Below are 22264 nucleotides of genomic sequence, written 5' to 3' on the forward strand. Positions count from 1 at the left end.
CATCTTATAGAAGTTGAAAATGAGCCCGTTACCCTTGCATTATGCAGTCACGTAAAGTCAGTGCAACCACGAATCATTAAATTTCTGTCACTTATAACCCCACAATAACTGTTGATTTAAGCAAAGTTGCACATTATTCAGTGTATAATTGCTCAATGTACAATTCATTTCATGTTTCATGTTTCCTGCTTACAAAATGACATGAAAGCTATTGTGGAGGTACTAAGCGTAGTATTAGCCTTAACTAATGTAATGGACTTTTGTAAAATCGTGTGGTCTGTTTGAGTGGCTATTTCTCTGCAGTCATTCAATGCATTGTTTAATCACTTACTATTATGTTACTGTTTTCAATGTTACTGTTTATATTATCTGAAGAATGAAGTGACTGTGTCAATAAAAGTCATTACACCCTTTCTGGAAGATTGAACTCAATAATGATATGCAGATCAGTGAAATAAAAGAAACTTACTGAGACTGAGGTGACTAAATGGAGCCAAAACCTTAATTTTATTATAAATATAACATAACAGTTAACATTCAGTACAAGCTTTTGGACTGAATGACCCTTTCATCAGATGAATATAAATATTAATTCAGCTCAAAATTTTCAATTTAGTGACCTCAGTAAGTATTTTAAGCAACTGAATCAGCTCATGTGAGCCTAAAGTAAAATCATTTGATAGATCATGAGCTTCAAGCAGCTGGAAAGTTGCTGTATATTTTATGGTTGTGCTCTCTTGCACTTGTGTTTTTGTCTCAAAACAACTTTTCAGTGGCAATGAAATCTGTTTTTATTTTCAACTTTTTGCCTCTGCTGCCTAGTGACCATTAGAATCTTTGTCATTCAATCTGCCCATTTGTTACCCTGACACGTGAGAGATGATTGTAAGAGGTCACCACTAAGGCAGCCATCTGGGTTGTTTGAGGTCTTCCTGCTTTCTCCACATTGTTAACTACAGATGCACCAGGTGAGGTACTGAAAAGGGTCAGAGAATAGGCTGTCCTTGAGGGGTACCCCCTCTCTTCCACAAGGGGAGTTTCTTTAAAACAACCTTGTACTCTTCACCTATGTACAACATGTGGCCTCTCTTGTCACCTCTATGTCTCCAAGTGTCCTCACTCAAGCAGAAGTTGGTGAGCCACAGTCCCTCACTCTGTCCCGTCTATGACTGTCCTCCCAGTCCTGGGGCCAAACTCTGGTTACCTAGGTCAAAAGCAGAGAGGCATCCCTCTGTGCAATAAATGGAATCTTTAAATTATATGAAATATAAGTTATGTTACCTTTCTGTATATATGGCTGTGGTTTTATTTACTTAATATGCCATTGCTTTTTATATTAAATAAGGAATTTGACTCTGCATTTTTACTTCAGTGTTCATACTTGTTACAGACGCCTCTGGTTTCATGATGCTGTCTTTTCGATAAATCGTACAGACCTAATTATGTGTGTTTCTGTTTCATGCTGCCATTTTCTTCGCTGTCGTTCTGAATCATTTTTGAAACATTCATTTGTTTGTTTGCTGTTTGTATCCCCTTTTATCTGAAAGGACTACTGCACTGAATACATTTTCAGGAGAGTCTTGTGGAGAAAAGCTCAAGGAACAAGGCATATGAGTGAAACATTATATAATATATTAAAGTACATAATACATTAAGGTACATCAAGCTATCAGTTTGGCTTGAACTTCCTTATCAAAGACAAGCACATAAAAGTAAATAATAAACTATGCATAAGCAGCTACCAACAGTTAGCTGTAGTGGTCGAGTTAAATGCTTTAGTAAAGAAATTCATATTGTTCTGCATATGTGGCAAAGCGTATAAATAGACATCTAAAATTTATGTAAGATTTGTGATTTGTCACTAAAGCAATATATGTTTGTAGTTTTATCTCTCAAATTGTATTGCTTGATTATATAGATATATAATATACATTTGGTTGTTTACAAATTTTATATATTTTTTAGTGGAAGGTAGTTATTTATTATAGGATTCACTACCTATAAGGTTTGCTTTCTACTGTAGAAAAGTATAAATACAAGAATGTATAAATACAAGTGCTTACTAAATATTTAAATATGTGTTTTCGATATCTTGTTACTTAATTGTATATATGTCTCTGATGACATCTTCCGCATATGTTGTCCATAAAGAGTGATGAGGACATAGTAGTGCTATATTTATTATATTTATAGTTATCATTATATGTCTAGGTGGATCAACGGTCCCATATAACTATGGTTGCCATAGATCAATTTATTTATATAAATATTGAAACTCATTTTTAAAAATGATTTTATAATTAAGATATTTTGCATTTTAGTATTTATAATATTTACTACTAATGTTCATTCATTGCTGCTATATATGATTGTCCTTAAGAATACTCATACATATATTTACTGAGTAATTAAGATGGATTATATTTATAGGAATATTGTCTATTAACTATGTCTATGACAGCTAATTATGTAATCTGCATTGGTTTTTACTAGAATCAGAATCAGCGACCAATAGACATATTAATATATGACTTATATGTACATACAATGTTTTTTATTTTTGTGTATTTTGTTATTTAATGCCATTTTTATGTAAAAAGTGCTGTAGCTTGAATATATAGAGCACGATATGCACTTTAAATAGGATGGACATAATACATGTTTTGATATATTTTTAGCGATGTATTTCTTTAAATGGAAGTGCTGTGTTGGCGCCAAAATTTGTTTAAAAAGGTTTTAGTTAATTAACTAATTGATTCTGATGAAGTCTACATGCTGGTGGATGAAAGCGCTTGATCTGTTTATTTCTTTTTGATCTAGTGGTTTTTACCTTCATGTTTGTCGTGTTGAGCTATTCACATTAAACAGGACGTATTATAGCTTTGCCTTGTGTGCTTTATCCTTCTGATCAAGTTTAGTGTTGGAGATTCATTGTGGACTTTACACTATCCTTTTACTTTTAGAATATAATGGGAATTGTACATTAAGCAGCTACAAGTATTTTATTTATTTATTTATTTACATTTGATTAACAGGACTGCGGTGGTGGTGCTGCGGTAGTGTTGTCACCTCATAGCAAGACGTTGTCCCGTTCGATTCTCAGCTAGAGCATCTTCTGTGTGGAGGCATACGTGAATGGGGCGTGCCTTCATTGAAGGTTGTGCATCAGGGCTGGTAACCCTGTACATAAAAATCCACTACCAATCATTAGCGGACCGGACTTCCACTGTGGTGAGCCCTAACCAGGAAATGCCGAAAAACACAAACAAACAAACATTTGATTCACAGGAAGTGTCTAACTGGGCCAGAGACCCATTTTCAGCAGAGACCCGGGGTGAAAAGCTCCAAAAAGTTACATGATACATAATTTGCAAAAATGACATACAGAGCAGGTACAAAATATTAAAAAGTTACATGCAGATAAATACAAAATCATTATATCACAGAATTATAAACACAAGTAAAGATCATCAATACAAATTCAATAATTAAGTTCATAGGTAGGTATTAGGCTATTGGCCCAAGGGCCTAAGTAAGCCTAGCCAACAAGTTTCCCGGGCTTACGCCACTCAAGAAAGTTATTTTCCTGTGCCACTATCGAGCAGAGCCACAGAAGTGATCCCCGGGGTGTATTTCCTATTTCCCATCCACTCATCAAGATTTTTCTTGAAGAGTGCTAATGAAGAACTTTGCTTGACATAGATGGGTAGCTTGTTCCAGAGTATGGGAAGTCTCTGGGACAGGAATCTATCCCTTCAGCATGTCCTGTTTATTGTTGTGACAAGGTTTAGGTCCCTAGAGCGTGTAGCTAAGAGAGATTGGGATTTCTTTAGGTGTAACATGTCCAACAGCTCTGGGTTTGACATCATTTTATATGTTTATCAGAGATCACCTCGAAGTAGGTGATATGCTATGGAGTAAAGCTGGAGTTTTATGAGATGGTCAGTGTAGGGCATCTGTTTGAGGCCAGTAATCCTCTTTGTGAGGTACTTCTGTGACCATACCAGCTGCTGCAGAGGTTTTGTGAGGTACATTCCAAAAGGGGCGTTGTACTCTGTAATGGGTCTAATGAGTGTCGACTAGAGGGGAACAATGACCTCTTTTTTCCTGAATGAAAACCCTTTTGTGATGAGGTGTGCCACGTAGAAGGACTTCCTGTCTACTGTGGCGATGTGATTATCAAAGGAGAGACTACTGTCCACCTGGGTCCGAAGGTCTCTTATCACACATTCAGTGTTAAGCAGACTGCTGCCTATGTGGTAGTTCATAGGTACAGAGTTTTTACCAAAGTGGAAGACAATGTACTTTTTGACATTGAGCTTGAGGCCATGGCTCTGACACCAGGGCATCTGTCTCAGTGAGGTCCTTCTGTAGGATGTCCACATCATTTGGGGACTAAACTATGGTTCCTAGTTTGCAGTCATCTGTGAACTTTGTTAGTGAGAGGCCTTCTGTGTTAGCCTGTACTTCACAGAAGTACATACCAAACAGGAGAGGTCCCAGGACTGAACCCTGTGGCACTCCACTTGTCACTGGTTGGAAGTCAGATTTGGAGTCTGCAACTTTTACAGTGTGGGTTCTGTCAGTGAGCCAGTTGTCAACTCATCTTGTGATATGGGGATTTATACCTACTTTAGTAAGTTTAGCTATAATTCCAGAATGGGGGATGGTGTCGAAAGCCTTGGCAAGGTCAAGATAGGCTGTGTGAATCACCTTACCCTCATCTATGGCTTTGGGGACTGCCTCAAAGAAGTCAATCAGGTTCAGGAAGCATGATCTGCTTTTCACAAACCAGAATTAGGTGGGATCCAGAGTTTGGAGGTTACCAATGTCTTTGTTTATGAGTTCCATGATGATACGTTCCATGGCCTTGCAGACCACGCTCGTCAGACTAATATGGCGATAGTTCCTGTAATCAGTGGTGGCTCCCCCTTGGTGGCATGGGATAACTGTTGCTGTGTGCCATTCATTCACAAAGCCTGATGAAAGGCTATGACTGAACATGGTGCTTAGGTGGGGAGCCAGTTCATTCTGAAGTTCATGTAAAACGCAGCCTGGGATGTTGTCCAGTCCCATGGATGCTGTGTTTTTGGCTTGAGTGCAGCATTTACCTGTGTATCTGTGATTACAGGGACTCTGCATTCTTCCTGTATAGATATGGGCCCTTTAGGGGGTGAAAGGGGGTAAAGTTAGCACTGTACCTATCTGCCAGGATGTTGGCAAAATCAGTTGGTTCGGTAATTTTTGTGATGTTGTGCTGTAACTCAGAGCAGATCTGGGTATTGCCATTGAGATTCTTGACATAGCTATAGAATGCTTTGTGGTTGTCCTTAGAATCAGTGGTGATTTATTTTTCATCACTAGCTTTGGAGGATCTTATAAGGGATCTCATCTTCTTACTGAGGCTGACCAGGGAGCTCCTCCACTCATGGGATTTTACTCTCTTTTGCGACAGTTTCTTCCTTCTGTTGTACAGTTTGTTTATGGCAGGGGATCACCAGATTGGCTTCCTTTTTTTGGAGGATAGTATCTTGGTTCTGTTTGAGATAGCACGATCCATGCACTCGTGTAAGTGCTTAAGAGTGCATTTGTGTAGGATTCGGCAGTCATAACTGAATTGTTCATCTGCATGGGTGTCATGAAGTTCGCTACTTCTGTCTTAAGAAGCATGAAGAGGCCTTTGGAGAAATCTTTTACTGCAGTTTCCTTAATGGGTGGTTGGGGTGGGATGTGGATATCTAGAGTGATTAGCTTTTGGTTGGATCGGACCAACAAGGAGTTGACTTCAGGTGTGGAACACCAGTCACTCATGTTGGTAATGACTAGGTCTAGGATATTGTTGCCCCTGGTGGGGGTGTGGATAAGTTGATCCAGGACTTTGGAATTTATGAATTCCAGAAAGCGTTAAGTGAAGGAGTTGGTACATGAGTAGTTTTCACAGTTAATGGTGGGGTAGTTGAAATTGCCCATTATTAGGGTGCTTGGTTGAACCCTAATATTTTCCAGTATATCAAGAAAAGAGGAGTGGGAATCCTGGGGCATGGTGGGGGATCTGTAGCAAGCTAAAGTTTGGATTGCAGTTTTGCCCAGAGTTTGTTGCACTTGGATAACCTCGGATGCATTATGCTGAGCAACTATCCTGGAGGTGTGGATATCCTTAATGAATATGGACACACCTCCACCTTTGGTGTTCCGTTCCAGGTTACATGGCTGAAAAGTGTGGTATGAGTTATAGCCTGGTAGTGCAGGGGTGCTCTCTGGAACCTTGAACTAGGTCTCAGTCACTGCACAGATATAGATGTTCTCCATTTTAAGGAGTGCCTCGAGTGAGTGTATTTTGAGATTTAGACTTCTAGCAGTGAGTAGCATTACCCTCATTTTTTGCTTGATTGTTCCTGTTACAGTGGTGAATTTGTCATTTGAACCTTGTGTAAAAAAGGCACTATAGGGGCAGCAAGAGCCTTAGCCAGTATCCGGAATCCCAGGAGCGACAGGTGCAGGCCATCTCTGGTAAAGCATCGTGGTCTGTCGACCATGTCGTTCCAGGCAGACAGATACTGGATCCCTTAGAATGACACCAGAAGCTTAGCCAATTGTTGAAGTCAATCATTTTGTCCTTGCACTGTGGTATCATTCTGGGTAATGGCAGAATGTTACTCAGGGCTAGGGTCATACCTGCCTGGGCTACAAGATTGGAGAGCACTTCCATGTCTCTTTTCATGTAGTCCAGGGAGGTACTTCTCAGGTCATTCACACCAACATGGACAATGACAGAGTCATATGTGTACTTGTTGTGGAGTGACCTGAGTGCCTGAGTTATGTGGTGGATCCTGGCACCTGACAGGCAGCTGACAGTAACTTTCTCCTTGTTTAGCCTGGTGAGTGAGACATCAGTGTGCCTGACTATAGAGTCACCTATGACTAGTGTGTTGGGTATGTTGTTTTGCCTTATGGGCTATGGTTGAGTGGCACACTGAATCTGTGGGCTATGTATCATTTAGGTTGTGTTGGGGGGTGGAAGTTGCTTGCGTTTCTGCTTTGGAGGTCTCTGTTGCTTGAGCAGATTATTATTGAGAGCCTCCGTGAATGTTTTTGTGTTTCTAAGTGTGGATTTTGGTGATGTAGATTTAGTGAGACTATGTGATGAGTGTAGTGTGATGCAAGTGATTACCTTCTCCTCTTGACTGTCAAGTTCAGTCTTGGTTGGAGAGAGCTTTACCTCCAGTTTGGTTAGATAAGTGCATCTCTCACAGGTTGTAGTGTTGGGTGGTAGGAGGAGAGGGTTGTCTGTGTACATGAGGCAATTGCTACATTGCCCCAAGATGTCCAGGTTCATCAGATAGACAGGAGCGAACACTTGGAGCTGACCCTTGGACATGCCTGAATAAAAAGCTATTTTCCTCTAGATAAGTGAGGAAAGTGAGTAAAATAGCTGTTTTTCTCTAAGCAAGTGAGGAAAGTAAGTACAAAAACTGTTTTCCTCTAGGTAATGAGGAAGGTTGAGTGCTGTAGTAATTTGTAGCTTATTTAGTGCTTAGAACAAGTTCAGAACAAGTGCTGAGCATGGATAAGCAAATTCAAGTGCTAAAACTAAGAATCTGTATCTGGATTAGACTAGTTACAAGAAAGAAACAAGCACAAATGTGGGCTTTTAAATCAGAAAATTGAGAGAGATGGAAAAATTGCCCAAACGGTCAATAACTACAATGTCTGGGCCAGAAACCACTCCTTATGTGGCAGATAGGTTACCTAGTGCTTACTACTCCCACTGATAAGCTAGCAGGCTTCCCTCCAACACAGAAAGGCTTGGGGGGCTCAGGAGCTTACAAAAAGTCCTGGATACAGCAAACCTGTATCTGGACTAGACTAGTTACAGGAAAGGGGGAAAACAAGTGCAAATGCAGGGTTTTAAATAAGAAAGTTGAGAGAGATGGAAAAACTGCCCAAACGGCCAATAACTACAATTACTGGGCCAGAACCACTCCTTATGTGGTAGATAGGTTACCTAATGCTTACCATTCCCACTGATAAGCTAGAAGGCTTCCCTCCAACACAGAAAGGCTTGGGTGGCTCAGGAGGTTACAAACAGTCCTCGGTACAGCAAATCTGTATCTGGACTAGACTAGTTACAGGAAGGGGGGGGAAACAAGTGCAAATGTGGGCTTTTAATTTTTTTATATAATATATATATATATATATATATATATATATATATATATATATGTGTGTGTGTGTGTGTGTGTGTGTGTGTGTGTGTGTGTACATAGGTATATACGTGGGTGGGAGGATGACATAATGCTTAAGGTGTTTACCTTAAAGGCACAAGGTGCAGGGTTTGATTCTCACATGGGGTAACTGGCTAGGCTTCAAATGGCCCAAAGGGGCAGTTAGCCTAGTACTAACCTATGAACCTATACTGTATATGTTTATATATATATATATATATATATATATATATATATATATATATATATATATATATATGTTTATGGTGTAAGATCAAAAATCAGTCATAAGAAGGTAGAAGTAATTCATCTAGGCAGTTTCTGTTTAATATTTTTTGTGAGTTCCACATTGCTTACAGATATGCACCTTAGTATGCATCCAGTCATAATGTTATAGTGGTGTCCTAAGAGGCTGAAAACTTCCAGATACTGTTGCAAGCATTTCTACAGTTTGCAATGGAAAAGGGGAACTGATGTAATAAGCAGACTTTTAGGACTGGGCAGTAGGATTTCAAATGCACCAGAACACCATAACATGCATTTTCATTCACACAGTAGCATTCCAAGCTCTCCTAGCTCCTTTTAGTTCGCATTGTTAATTTTTGGCTTAACAGGATAATATAGGACTCTTACATAAATCAGCTAGGGGGCATCAAAACATACTTTCTATCCTAATGTATACCATGGGATACCCAATAGCTATTCGCTTGTGTTCAACCTTTGCAGAATCCATTACTGGATAGTTTTCCTTTTGTAGCTATGTTGGTGCACCCAATATAATCTTAATGGTTAAAGGAATCCCCTTTACATTTCCTGTTATATATGTATTCAGAAGGATGCTGCAGGATAAAAAGATAATAAGATTACCAATCTACTATCCCTGGGGATATGGGTTAATGGATTGGCTCAGGTGAATAAATTGAATGTTGTATACAATTACTACCCAAGATGAGAAGACACGAGACCTGTTATTACCCCAAATCCTGCCATATAGGAGGTAACATTCTACTACTGGGAATTCACCATCTGAACTATCATACAGGTATCACCTCAGGAGAAGGTTTAGTGTACCAAGAGAAATGTGGGAAGAATAAATAACTCTCTCCCTCAGCATAGTAGAACACATGCCCCAAGTCTGAGACATATTATAAGACATATTGTGAACTGTACTGCCACGTGTGCATAGACAAACAATTGCAATAGCTTTATTAGCATGGACTCAACAGCTCTATTCCTAGCCATAGTCCCAAAAACATGCCATATACTTTTTATTGTGCAGGCAGAAGTATCTAATGTGTAGAATTTCTATAGATTTGGTATTTCCGGCTGCACTATAATGTCTGCAGTGGGTTCTTAGGACTATGGTCAGAAGGAGACAGAACACAAAGTCCAACTTTATGCAGGGCCTGCCTTAGCAATAGCCAAGTACAATTTAGGACATGGGGGTGAAAGCTCCACCCCTCTCATCGTCTAGACCCAGTCATTACCCTATGACACTCAGTCAATTTTGCTTTAAATTCTAGGCTTACATCCAAGTTGCTCAATAATTTATTTGTACTAAGCCATTCTTTCTAAAATTCTTCAGCCAGTGCAAGGTATTTCCAAATAAATCATGATCTGTGGTAAGATCTGCTATAATTCTTTCTATTTACGTGAAACAGAAAGTTAAACCAGAATACCAATGAAGCAATACACTTATAAACTTTCATTTGGTTAGCTACTGATTAAGCTTTATTACTTGGTGGAGCATCTTCTGAAGTTTCTGTTATTTCTATAAGAACATGATATAATTTGCTGGCTTGAAAGTTTGCAGCCTTTACACTTTGCATTCAACGTTCCTACCTGATTTCACACAGAGGCGTTACAGAAAGATCTATCATGTGCTTTCAAAAGAAAAGCCCATCTCTTTGTTTATACTGAAAATAGCATGTAAAGATGCTAAAGTCTTCCATAAAATGTTAATGCATCAGGATTTGTTTTTGTCATACCTCCCAAAACTAGGTTGTAATTGTAACAAATGAACAGTGTAAAAAAATGCTCTTAGACTAGCTCATAATTGCACATTATACACATTTTCTCCAGTACTATGGTCAACGTCTAAAATAGTTCATAAACACCAACTAGTGTATAAGGTAATGCATCATCATAGAGATAGCTAAGTGCCAGGAACATTTATTCCTGATGACTGACATCTGGACTGCAGTCAAGAATTACAGCAAAACACTTTGCAGCATTTAGTAATACTAAAAACAACACTGTCACGGCTGGAAAACACACACCGAAGATCTTTATTAACAATTACATACGATTGAGCGCTTTCTTCCCTACATACAGGGATTTCATCAGAATCTACATTCATTCCCCTTTTCCCCTATAAATACTTTAATCAAACTATGATGTCACTTATTACAAAATTGATAGGATGAATTTAAAGTGCAAGGTGCTTACTAAAACCATGTTAAAAATTATATAAATATTTTTTATTATTATTAATACATAAATAAAAACTTTTAAACATAAAACAGAGTGTTGTCACTTCCACTTATTTTCATAAAAACATACTTCTTCATTTTGTAAATTCCACTTTTTTATTTAATATAGGCTTTATGGATATAATTTCATTTAGTCCTGGGGGTAGGCTTGCTTGTAATCTAATTTGCCATTTTGTTTCCCTTTCTTCAATATATGTTCTGTAATCCCCACCCCTTGGATTTCTTAATACTTTCTCAAAAATACTGAATCTAAACTCTGTACAGTCCTGAGTACTACTAATATGTCTATATAGGGCATTGTTGGAGTTCTTAGTATTTATCTGGTATGTGTGTTCATATATCCTCTCTTTCAGTTTTCTCTGTGTTTTGCCTATGTAGAAACTGGGGCAGTATTCACACAAAGCCAGATAAATAACTCCAGAAGTTTGGCAGTTCCCTCTTTCTGGTTTCACTACATTTTTCAAATAGTTGTTGATTTTTATTTTTTCCTCTGTAAAAATGTATCTACACTGTGAACAGTTACCGCACTTTGTGGTCCCATATTTGTTGTTCATCTTAATGGGCATTTCAATTTTTTTTTCAAATTTGGACCGACTTTATATACAAAATTAGGTTTACTTCCTCCTATATTCCAAAGCTTGGGGTTGTTTCTTAGGATGGCCCAGTTCTTTTTAATAATTTTTTCTACCTCCCTTACATAGCCACCAAATGGAACAATCATAGTTCTTTCATAATTTTTATTATTATTGTCTGTGTTGTTCATTTCCCTTCCTTCACTCAAACCATTGTTGTTTCCTAATAGTGGCTTGTATTTCTTATCCCATTCATCTAGAATGTACTGCACATATTCATTTATTATTTTCACTGGATACCCTCTTTCTTGAAACATAAGGGCTACTTCTCTTAATTCCTCTTGTAAATCTTCCTGTTTTGAGGTCATCCGGGCTACCCTAATAAGTTGTCCCTTAACAATACTATGTTTTTGTCTAATCGGGTGATCACTAGAATATTGCAAGTAAGAATTACTATAAGATGGTTTCCTGTATATCTTAGATTTTAAACAATTTCTATCCTTTTCTATGTATGTGTCCAAATAATTTATTCCCTTTTTGTTATGTACATATGTAAACTTTAAAAACCCCGTACTTTTGTTAAGATGTTGTACCAAATCTTTGATCATATTTTCAGGACCTTTCCATAAAATGACTATGTCGTCCAAAAATCAAACATAAAGTCTCATATATTGGAAGAAGTCACTACTAAACACATTTTTTTGCTCCCAATGTAAAAGCACAAGATTGGCAAAAACAGGTGCACAAGACGCTCCCATTGCAACGCCCCTATGCTGCCTGTAATATTCTCCATCAAACGTAATGTAATTAAAATCTAAGACAATTTCCATAAATTCTACTATTAAGTTTTGTTTGTCCTGATCTAAAGTTGTATTCTTATGTAGACAATCTCTAAAAATGTCTAATCCCTCCTGTTTTGGGATGGATGTAAATAATTCCACTACATCAATAGTTAACAATATTACATCTTTATCCCACATCTCTTTCTTAATTCTTCCCAAAAAATCCCAAGAATCTTTTATTATATGGTCACTGTTCACGACTTGTTGTTTCAACCACTTATCTATAGTTGCTCCAAAAGGATACGTTTTTGAACCTCGTCCATCTACAATCGGTCTAAAACTTAAATTTTCCAAGTCTTTGTTGGTCTTTGGTATCCCAAAAATAGTAGCTACTTTTGGATTTAAAACTTTTAAATATTTATATATTTCTCCTGTAATTCTTTCCTCTAGGAGATAATCTTCCAAGTAGTAGTCTATTCTTTTGTTGCTAATATTTATCTCATTAAGAGATGCTGGTTGATATGTTTCTAGATCGTTCAGCATTTCAAAGATTTTTTGGGAATATTCCAATGTATCAAAGAAAACCATCCCTCCCCCTTTGTCTGGTCGCATAACTCTTATAGTTCTATCATTCTTAAGCTTTTGCATGACTTCATTTTCTTTGTAAGTCAAATTTTTATTTTTAAGAGTATGCTGCTCTTTACTTTTCAATTTATAATTATCTTCCATAATTGCTTTTTCCAAAACATTTAAGGTGGGGTCTAAAGGTGGATTATATACACTTTTATTACTAGGTTCCATATTATTATTTTTTCTCCTTTCAACTTTAATTTTGTCTTGAAACATATAGGCCAAATTTAACTTTCTCAGGAACATTTTTAGTTCTATAATGGTGTCAGTGTAGTCAAATTGCTTAGCTGGGACAAATTTTAACCCTTTCATACACAATTCAAAATGTTCAGGTGTTAATTTTATCCCTGCATAGTTGTAAATATGGTATCCTTTCATAGTATTTACTATTCCATTTTCTAGTATTTGTTCATTTTCCCCTACTTCCTGTTCCTGTTCTTTCTGTTCCATCCTGTTGTCCATGCTCTCTTTCTTGTTCCAGCCCCACATCCCATTCTTGTTGGTACTGAAAAGTTTGAAATTCATATGTGTCTTTATTAGGTTGTTCTTTGTTGTAATAACTTCCTTTAGGTTCTAATCCTTACATTTTTCTTTGCCCATTAAAGTTCTTGTTCAAAATATTTCTATTATTTTTCTCTATACTATCCCTCTTAATCACATATGCCCTATTCTCTCTATATTCATCTAAATCTCTCTTCATTTTCTTACATTTTGTTTCAAATATTTTATTACATTTAAAATCTATATTATCTAATTTTCTATAATATATCCCTTCATATTCAGAGAATAGAAGGTCATTTTTAATTTTCCCATCTAAAATTTCTGCTTCTCCTATTAATATACTAAGCTTTCTGTCGTTGTTTTTTATTATTTTCCCAATTAATTCCATACCATATCTGTCAAACATTTCTGAAAATTCTGCTATTAAAGAATCATCATAGTCCAAACCAAATGGAAATTTGTAAATTCTGAGACTCTTAGGTATTATTTTCTTATTCAAACATTCAGATAAATAACCATTCTCAAGTTGTAGTTTCTTTATATCAACCATTTTTGTTTCAAACTTAAAAATCATATCCTTCACTGTACCATCATACACATTCTGTTCATCATTCTTATTCTTGTGTATTTTATCTACCATTACATTGTCTGAAAAAGCATATTGTTTTGCTAACAAATAGTCAAAACGTTGCAGCATTTGTTTGATAAATGATGTTCTTTCATATTGCATCATCCATAATACTGATGAGATCATTCTGAATACATCTGACAAGGTAGTGATCATGTATTTCCTTGTTGGACATTTAGCTAAGATGGTCTTGAATGACTGGGTGAATTTTTTCCAGCAGTTCTATAATTCCATCAAAGTTGCTTATATGAGCTTTCTGACTCTTCAACTGAGCCACAAAATATCAGACTATGCTCAGATAAAACCTGAACTACAGCGACTATTCTATCAAAAAACTGCCATCTCTTTCTTTCTTGATTTATAATATTTTCTAAGACTTTTCAGCAGTCTGCACAGCATAACTCTAGGTTCTCAACTATTCAGCCTAGCCATTAAATGACTTTTTAACTTTTCATCCTCTTCCATTCTAGTGTGTACATTAGGCCAGCTGCTGAACCCAGTACTAGTCAGGATACTTTTTACATAATTTCCAAACAGGCCACCATAAAAGCAAAATATTTCATTCCTGAACATGGAGTATAATAATTAAAGACAAATTATTTCTCCATTTCTCAGTTTTCTTTTGTATTGAATATTTGATGGGTGTTCTCCATTTTCATTCTGAGGAAATTCATTCAAAATAATTTTGTGTGACCTATTTTTACTAGGTAGCTTCTTACATGTTCGTCAGTTCTATCTGGCCATGAGGCTGTGTTGTCTGTTATGTTAAATTGACCTTCAGTTCAGGCATTGTTTTGATTTTAGATTGTTTGAATTGTTATTGGCTAGGTGCCATTTTGCTTTTTTCCTGGTACTTTTAAGATAAAAATTATGAAGCTTCACAGTGAGTCTTGCACCATCCATCACTGGTTAAGTACTTTGTATTCCTAAATTGCACTTTTTCAAGTCCAGTGTAGGTAGTACTGTTATTTCTGTGCATTATTTTCCTGCACTTCAGATCCCTTTTGTGATTTAAGAAACTGTAGGAGTTAGTGCTGCTCTCAGGTGGCAGTAGATCGTAGTAGCCTCGATGAATTCTGTGCTGTAAATCATGTAAGAAACCTCATCTTGCTTTTTTACTAGTTGTTTTGAGTCTCTGATTTCAGAGCGTTCAGAGTGAATCTTGTGAAATCCATTACTGGATCAGTATTTGCATTACTATATTGCACTTTTTCTAAATTAATATAAGTAATAATGTTATTTCTGTGCATTTTTGTTAAGTTTTTATATTCTAAATAATTTTAGAGTTTGCATTTTTACCGCTGCAGTTAAAACTGTATATTTTTTTTAATTTCTGCCTTCTTGCTGTGTATCATATTTAAAATATAGTTGAATTTGAACTTTTCCTAGATTTTAGGCAGTTTTATTGCTTAAATTGATTATTTCTTGCACTTCAGTTCCATTTTGTGATTTAAGAGCCTAGAGATAGATGTAGGTGCTGCTCTCTGGTGGAGGTTGAGGGTATCCTGAACAAGTTCTGTGCTGCAAATAACTAACAAACCTTAGATTTTGCTAGTTAAAGTTGATAAGGGGCAATTTTATTCTCTATAAAGGCATTGTGTTTGTATGATGCTGACTCCATGCAGTGAGTTTTTGCAGTGCCCAGTAGAGATGCAGGCACTTTGATATTCTCCATATAAGTTTACGCTTCAGACTTTTACTCAGTTGCACAAAAAGCAACTGGTTTGGGCAGGTACAAATACTGCCCTATGTGTTTTGGATTAGCTACTCCTGTAACTACTCTTTACTACAACAACCTACTGATTACATACAGAAGTCCAGTAGTCATGGATGTGCACTTCCCTGCTATCTCACTACTGGACGGGCTCCTTTTTGGCATCTGATTCTTTGAAGTGGAAGCAAACACTGAAGGATTATGGCTAAGTTTGCAAATGAATGCAAGCTGAGGATTATCACTGACTCCCCTGCAGACACTAGCATTCTGCAAAAAGGCCTATCTCTAGCAAATGGTGCCAAAGCTACAGTCTTAAACTCAGTGCTAAGAAATGCATATGTGTACACAATGGTCAGGAATCTGGGAAAGCATGTAGACAGTAGCCTTATCTTCGACCACCACATGGCCACAGTGGTGAGGAAATTTGTTTATGTTTCACAACTTATAAGTAAAGGCATGGCATCTAAGTCCAAAGATGTCATTATCCCACTGTCTTCTTCCCTTATCAGACCAATCATAGAGTACAATGCTCTCTTCAGTATGTTCCTAACTAAACATCTAGAGCAACCTCAGTGATTCCTTACAAAAGAATACAAGGTGTAATACACCTGCCTTATGCAGAGCACCTTAAAGCCCTTTCTCTCTACTCAGTCTTCTATAGATTGCTGAAGGTTGATCTATGCCTGGCTTGCAAGGCATCTGCAAATCCCACACTAATGAATCTCCCTCATATTTGTAAATCAAACAGTATCAAAAGTACAAGGGCTAAGGACGTAGATTTTGTGCATGACATAAACAGAGCATGCTGGAAAGAGAGATATGTGTACAGAGCATACCCCTCCAATGGACCAGGCTTCTCATTCATTTGAAGCTGAGTTTATCTATTACCCAATCTAAGTGCAAAATTGATTAGTGGATGAGGAATAGGACATTTAATTTGGGCCTGGAACCCATGTCCTTTATTGGGAGAGGTAAATTATAAATGCCTGGCCCTCAATGTCCTATTTGGATACAGGATATCATTATTCTTTCAGAAAAAAACCTGGCTTGGCTTAGAAAGGCTCCCTGAGTCATTAGCTTAGTAACTATCTATGAATAATCTATGAATCACTGGAGCCATCTTTGTGGATATGAGCATCCTCAAGCAATGAGACAATTGTCTTATGTTTGCTGACAAACCATCGTATTCTTAAACAGACTGCTAAGGTATGTGAGAAATGTATTTATGCAATGTCATGGGAAGCAAAGCTCTCACATACAAGCAGTCATAACACCAGCAAGGTTGCCAGAAATGCACACATTACACCCACAACACAAAGTTTGGATCAGACACATAGCTCCATATATACTGAGATACTAAAAATCTTCCTAAACCCCAATGACCTCCAGAAATTGGACCTACACAAATATCCTTAGTAACCCCAGAAGCACTCTACCAAAACATCACCCGCCACAACTCATACAGCCAGACCACAGAATCTAACATTCTGCTTATTGGAGACTCTGTTGTGAGACATACAGATGTCCCACACCAGGCTGAATAAGGAGTAAGTTGGTCAGTTGTCTATCAGGGGCCAGGTTCCTCCAGGTCATGGAGACACACACTCATGACTTTGGATCACAAGTAGCAGTATGGCTCAATCATAGACATCATGGGAGCAAATTACTTGAGACAAGCCTCCCTGGACTATATGAAGAGAGACACTGTGGAGCTCTCACACTGTGTGTGCCAGGCTGGTATGTGCCTTGCAGTGAACAGCATTCTACCTTTTCCAAGGATGATGCCACAACATGGACAGAATATGATTAACTTTAATAACTGGATTAGCTTTTGATGTCATTCTAAGGGATTACATTTTTTGTCAGTATTTGAAGACATGGTTGAAAGACCATGTTGCTTTGCAAATGATGGTCTACACCCTTCCCCTCTATTTTTTGAATATTGTCTAAAACAATGTCCTTCCCCATAGTGCCTTTTTTGGACAATGCTAAACTGATGAATCTTCTGATATAGTAAAACAAATTGAAGGGAATCTAAAGCTGTATACTGCTCACTGTCAAGAGCTTAAACAAAAAACTCCATGCAGACATCTGTGTAGTTACCAATACGTAGTTTAAAACCACAGAGAATACCTTGGCAGTGCAGGTCTACAATGTCTTCCACACACTTAAGACAGCTATTCCTCAAGTATGGACTAAACGTAGAGGTGTCTCAGTCTACATCAATAACAAATTCACCTCAAGACTGGTTAAACAGGATAAAGTGCTTGAGCATCTGCATGTCAAAATTACCATAGGCATTGTCCCATACCAAATCCTTGCAAGTTACAGGTCAGCCTGTATGACCCAAGAAACCCATACCTCATGCTCAAACTTGTTGGAGACACTCACCATTCAATCCAGTACCATATTCATGGGCAACATTAACTGCCCCACCATAAACTGGGAATTACACACAAACCCAAACTTGCAGGCCCAGAAATTCCTCAACTTGGTAAATACAAACAACCTAAAATGGATAGTCCATACACCACTAGAGATGCAAACATACTGGACATGGTCCACACAAACATGGGAGAATGCTGCACTCTCTCTCTCCCTAGTGTAATCTCCTGTTTGGTATGGTTGGACCATAAAGCTGTATCCTTTGAAATAAAAATCAAATGTGCAACCACAGGTAACTCCATAACATTTAGGAACTATTTTAAGGCAAACTTCCTGTTATTAAGTGATAACCTGGTAAAATTTCAAGTCCGCCAAACCCTGAAAAAACAGCTGCCTGTGTGTAATTGTTCACTGAAACCCTGTATAACCATGTCACTAGATCCATTGAGACAGCTGTGCCTAAGAAAAATAAGCTGAGATCATTAAAAAAAAATACCATCCAGACAGAATCCAAGCACCAATAGGCTGTACAACAAAAAGAAGAAAGTCATAGCAAACATTAGGTAGTACAACAGTAAGCAGGATAAGAGACTGTCATCAAGCTCAACAAACAGCTCAGTGGCAATATCAAGTCTACCAAAATTAATTCTGATGCAAAAAATATCATCCCAGACCAAATACAGCTATAAGGCTTTATGTAGCAATGTCTACATCCTCAAAGGCAGTACACAACAGTCTGTAGAACTAATTGTTAACTGAGTCACTTACTTGGAACTGGGAGATGTAGAAAATCTACTGGCTAACAAATTCAGCTCAAAATTTATACCCCTCCATCTGACCATTGTTTGGGGCCTGACAATATACCACACTGCCTCTTAGAATAAATGAGGACTTATCGGGCCATTTAGGATCTCTATTTAACCACAGCCTCCAAACTGGCTTTGTTCTGATAGACTAGAGGACAGAAACAGTCATCCCACTGCATAAAGAAGGACCACCTACTGACCCAGAAAATTAGAGACCTATACGTTTGACTTGTTTATATGTAAGGTCATGGAAAAATAATCATTGACCTGATAAATAATGACATAAGAACCTCCAAACACTGAATCTAATCCAATTCAGCTTTGTCAAGGGCAGGACGTGCCTACTATATCTGGTGGATTTCTTTGAGAAAGTCACTAAGGCCATGGACTTGGGTAAAACAATACATACCACCTACCTCAACCTGACCAAGGCTTTCAAAACAATAATAAACAAACTCACAGATCTGGGAATAAATCCATACATCACCATATGGATAGCCAATTGGCTCACAGACAAGACACATCATTAAAGCGGGTAAATCCAGATCCAGTATGAATCCAGTTAATAGTGGTGTGCCACAGGGATAAGTGCTGGGACCACAACTGTTCAGAGTACATTTTTCTGAAGTCAAGGCTAATGTGTAAGGCTTCTGGATACCACATTTTGCTAATGACTGCAAGCCAGGGGTAGTCATTGAATCCCCAACAAGGTAGATATCCTTCTGGAGGGTCAAGGTCACACAAATGATTGGTCCCAGAACCATGGCCTAAAACAAAAAGTAAAAAAAATGGATTCTCATTCCTTTTGGGAAGTCAAATACCTCTGCAAATTGCAACATCAATACCATACCCCTAAAAGTAGACTTAGAGGTGAGAGATCTACATAAATGGATAGATAGCAGCTTGAAAATTTACCACCATGTGTCCACAGTGGTGAGGAAGTCCTTCTATGTGGCACACCTTATAAGTAAAGGTATGGCATCCAGATCCAAGAAATTATAGTCTTCCTGTACTCAGCCCTCATTAGACCAATAATCAAGCACAACGTGCCATTTGCCATATACTTGACTAGGCACTTACAGCAGCTGGAGTGACCTCAGAAGCTCCGCTTAAAGAAAATACAGGGTGCAAGCAATATGTTCTATGTGGATATTCTAAAGTCCTATCCCTTTACTGTGTCTCCTACTGACTATTAATGGGTGACCTATGCCTGACCTACAAGCCACTTACAAATCCAGCACTGATGGAGCTGCTACACATGCACAATTCAAACAGCACAAGGGTCACCAAATCTAGGGATCTAAACTTGATCAGTGACTCAAACAAAACATGCTGGAGATACAGACGTGTTTCAGAGATTGCCCCTTCTTTGGAACAGACTTCTTATTCACATTAAGCAGACCACTTCCATGGCCATCTTCAAACATACTTTGGATCAATGGATGGGGAATCATGAATTCAGACCTGGGGTAGAGCCTATGTCCCTTATGGACAGGGGCAATCTGTGAGATACTTAAGGCATAGGCCTAAATCCATGCCATTCTCTTGCCCCTAGGGGCCATATATTGGGTAAAATCAAGTTATATTTGCTAGGCTTGTAAGGGCTATTAAGCCATTAGATTAGTAATCTCCTATGAACCTATTAACTTATACCATCAAACAATCACTTCGGAACAGATACTAAATATACTCTCCAAGGCCAAGAGTACTGCATCAATCAGCCCCAATAATATCCCAGGATGCCTCCTAAATAACATGAACAATTACCTATCAGGACCACTGGAGTCACTTTAACCACAGCATCCAGACAGCCTTTGTGCCACATAAATGGAGAACTACAATGGTCATCCCTCTGCACAAGGGTGGGATGTAAACAGACCCTGGCATCTGCAGAACCATAAGTCTGACTAGTCTCTTATGCAAAGCCAAGGAAAAAATTGTCATGGAAAGATTAATAATGACATAGAAAAAGTTCAGATACTGGATCCAACCCAGTTTTGTTTCATCAAGGACAGATCATGTCATCTCATTCTGGCGGGCTTCGTCAAGAAGGCCACCAAGTCAATGTATAAGGGCTAAAATGATGCATACTGCCTACCTCGACTTGGCTAAGGCATTTGATACAATACCTCACTAGGATATTGTAAACAGACTTATAGAATTAGTTATAAGCTCTTATGTTACACTGTGGATAGCCATCTGGCTCTCAGATAGAACCCAGGAAGTTAGGATAAGGGAATCTACTGCCAGAAACAGCAATCCACAATGATTAGCCAGAACAACACATTTTAAATGAAGCAGACCAAATAAATGAGACAAAAATTGGGACATCTGCAAAACTATGGATACCTGATAGATATGCATTTGCTGAACTCTTAACTCAAGAATTCTGAAGAAAGCTAAAAATAATGGGGGGATAAATAATCAAAATCCAGGGATACATTTTAAATATTGCTCTTTTAAACTTATAAATTTGCTAAAATAATAGGTTTCACACTGGCATGCATTTGAAGAATATCAAGATTGAAACTGAAATGTATTGCCATTATTTAATGACTGCAGTACACAATGCAGTCATTAAATAGTGACTGCATCACAATGATTTGCCAGAAAACAACACATTTTACAAGGAACAGGCAAAGCAAAAATATGAGACAAAAATATAGACATCTGCGAAAATTTAGACAGTTGAGAGGCCTTCTTTTGTACCTGCCTCGTTCCCACCCTGAGGCACTGTAGCAGCAACATGCAACCACCTGAGACATAAACAATCTGATTCAGGACACCAAAAGAATTAATCACACCAAACTTCTGGTAAATGCCTAGTTCTACCTCGCAATTACTAAACCTTTTATTCTCACATCCCCCCTCCAAATTATTTTTGCCTTTGTCTGGAATTTAAATCATTAACAGAAGAGTTGTTGGACAGATTTTCTGAAAATATACTGCCAGAATCGGTACAGTACATTACTAAATCGATTCTGGTGGTACATTACTGAACTGATTCTGGTGGTACATTTTACCTTTTTCATTTAAAAATGCGTGGCTGATTAGTGGAGGCATACTTTGATTAGTGGAGGCATACTTCTCAAGTATACTATGATGAATGTAATAACATAAATATCACCTTGGGTCTCCACTGCAAAGAAGCTACTAGAATAGCGGAACTATCCTGGTCAACAAAGGATTAATAAATAAATAAATGCAATACTTTACTGGCTTTCAAAGTCTTTGAAACCTGATTAAATACTTTAGCACTGTCAGGCAGTAGGCAGAAACAAAGTGACTCTGTAAAAATGCTGGATTTGAAAGCTGTTAGACGTGTCATTTTTGCCACATTTTCTAAGTGTGTTGTAGTGAATTAATAGCTTTTAAAAGCGGTTTTACATCCTTCCACTGTTGTTTGCTGGCTAACACCATGCAGTGTCAGTCCCTAGCCTGATAGCTGATAGTTAAGTATCCCTAAGTGCTGTTAAAAGCAGGTTTCATGCTAGGGACATGTTAATAGTTCATCCTTTTCCAAGTTGTA

This window comes from Protopterus annectens, chromosome 4.part0 (assembly GCF_019279795.1).
Source record: "Protopterus annectens isolate FY-2018-M chromosome 4.part0, PAN1.0, whole genome shotgun sequence".
Taxonomy (NCBI): Eukaryota; Metazoa; Chordata; order Ceratodontiformes; family Protopteridae; genus Protopterus; species Protopterus annectens.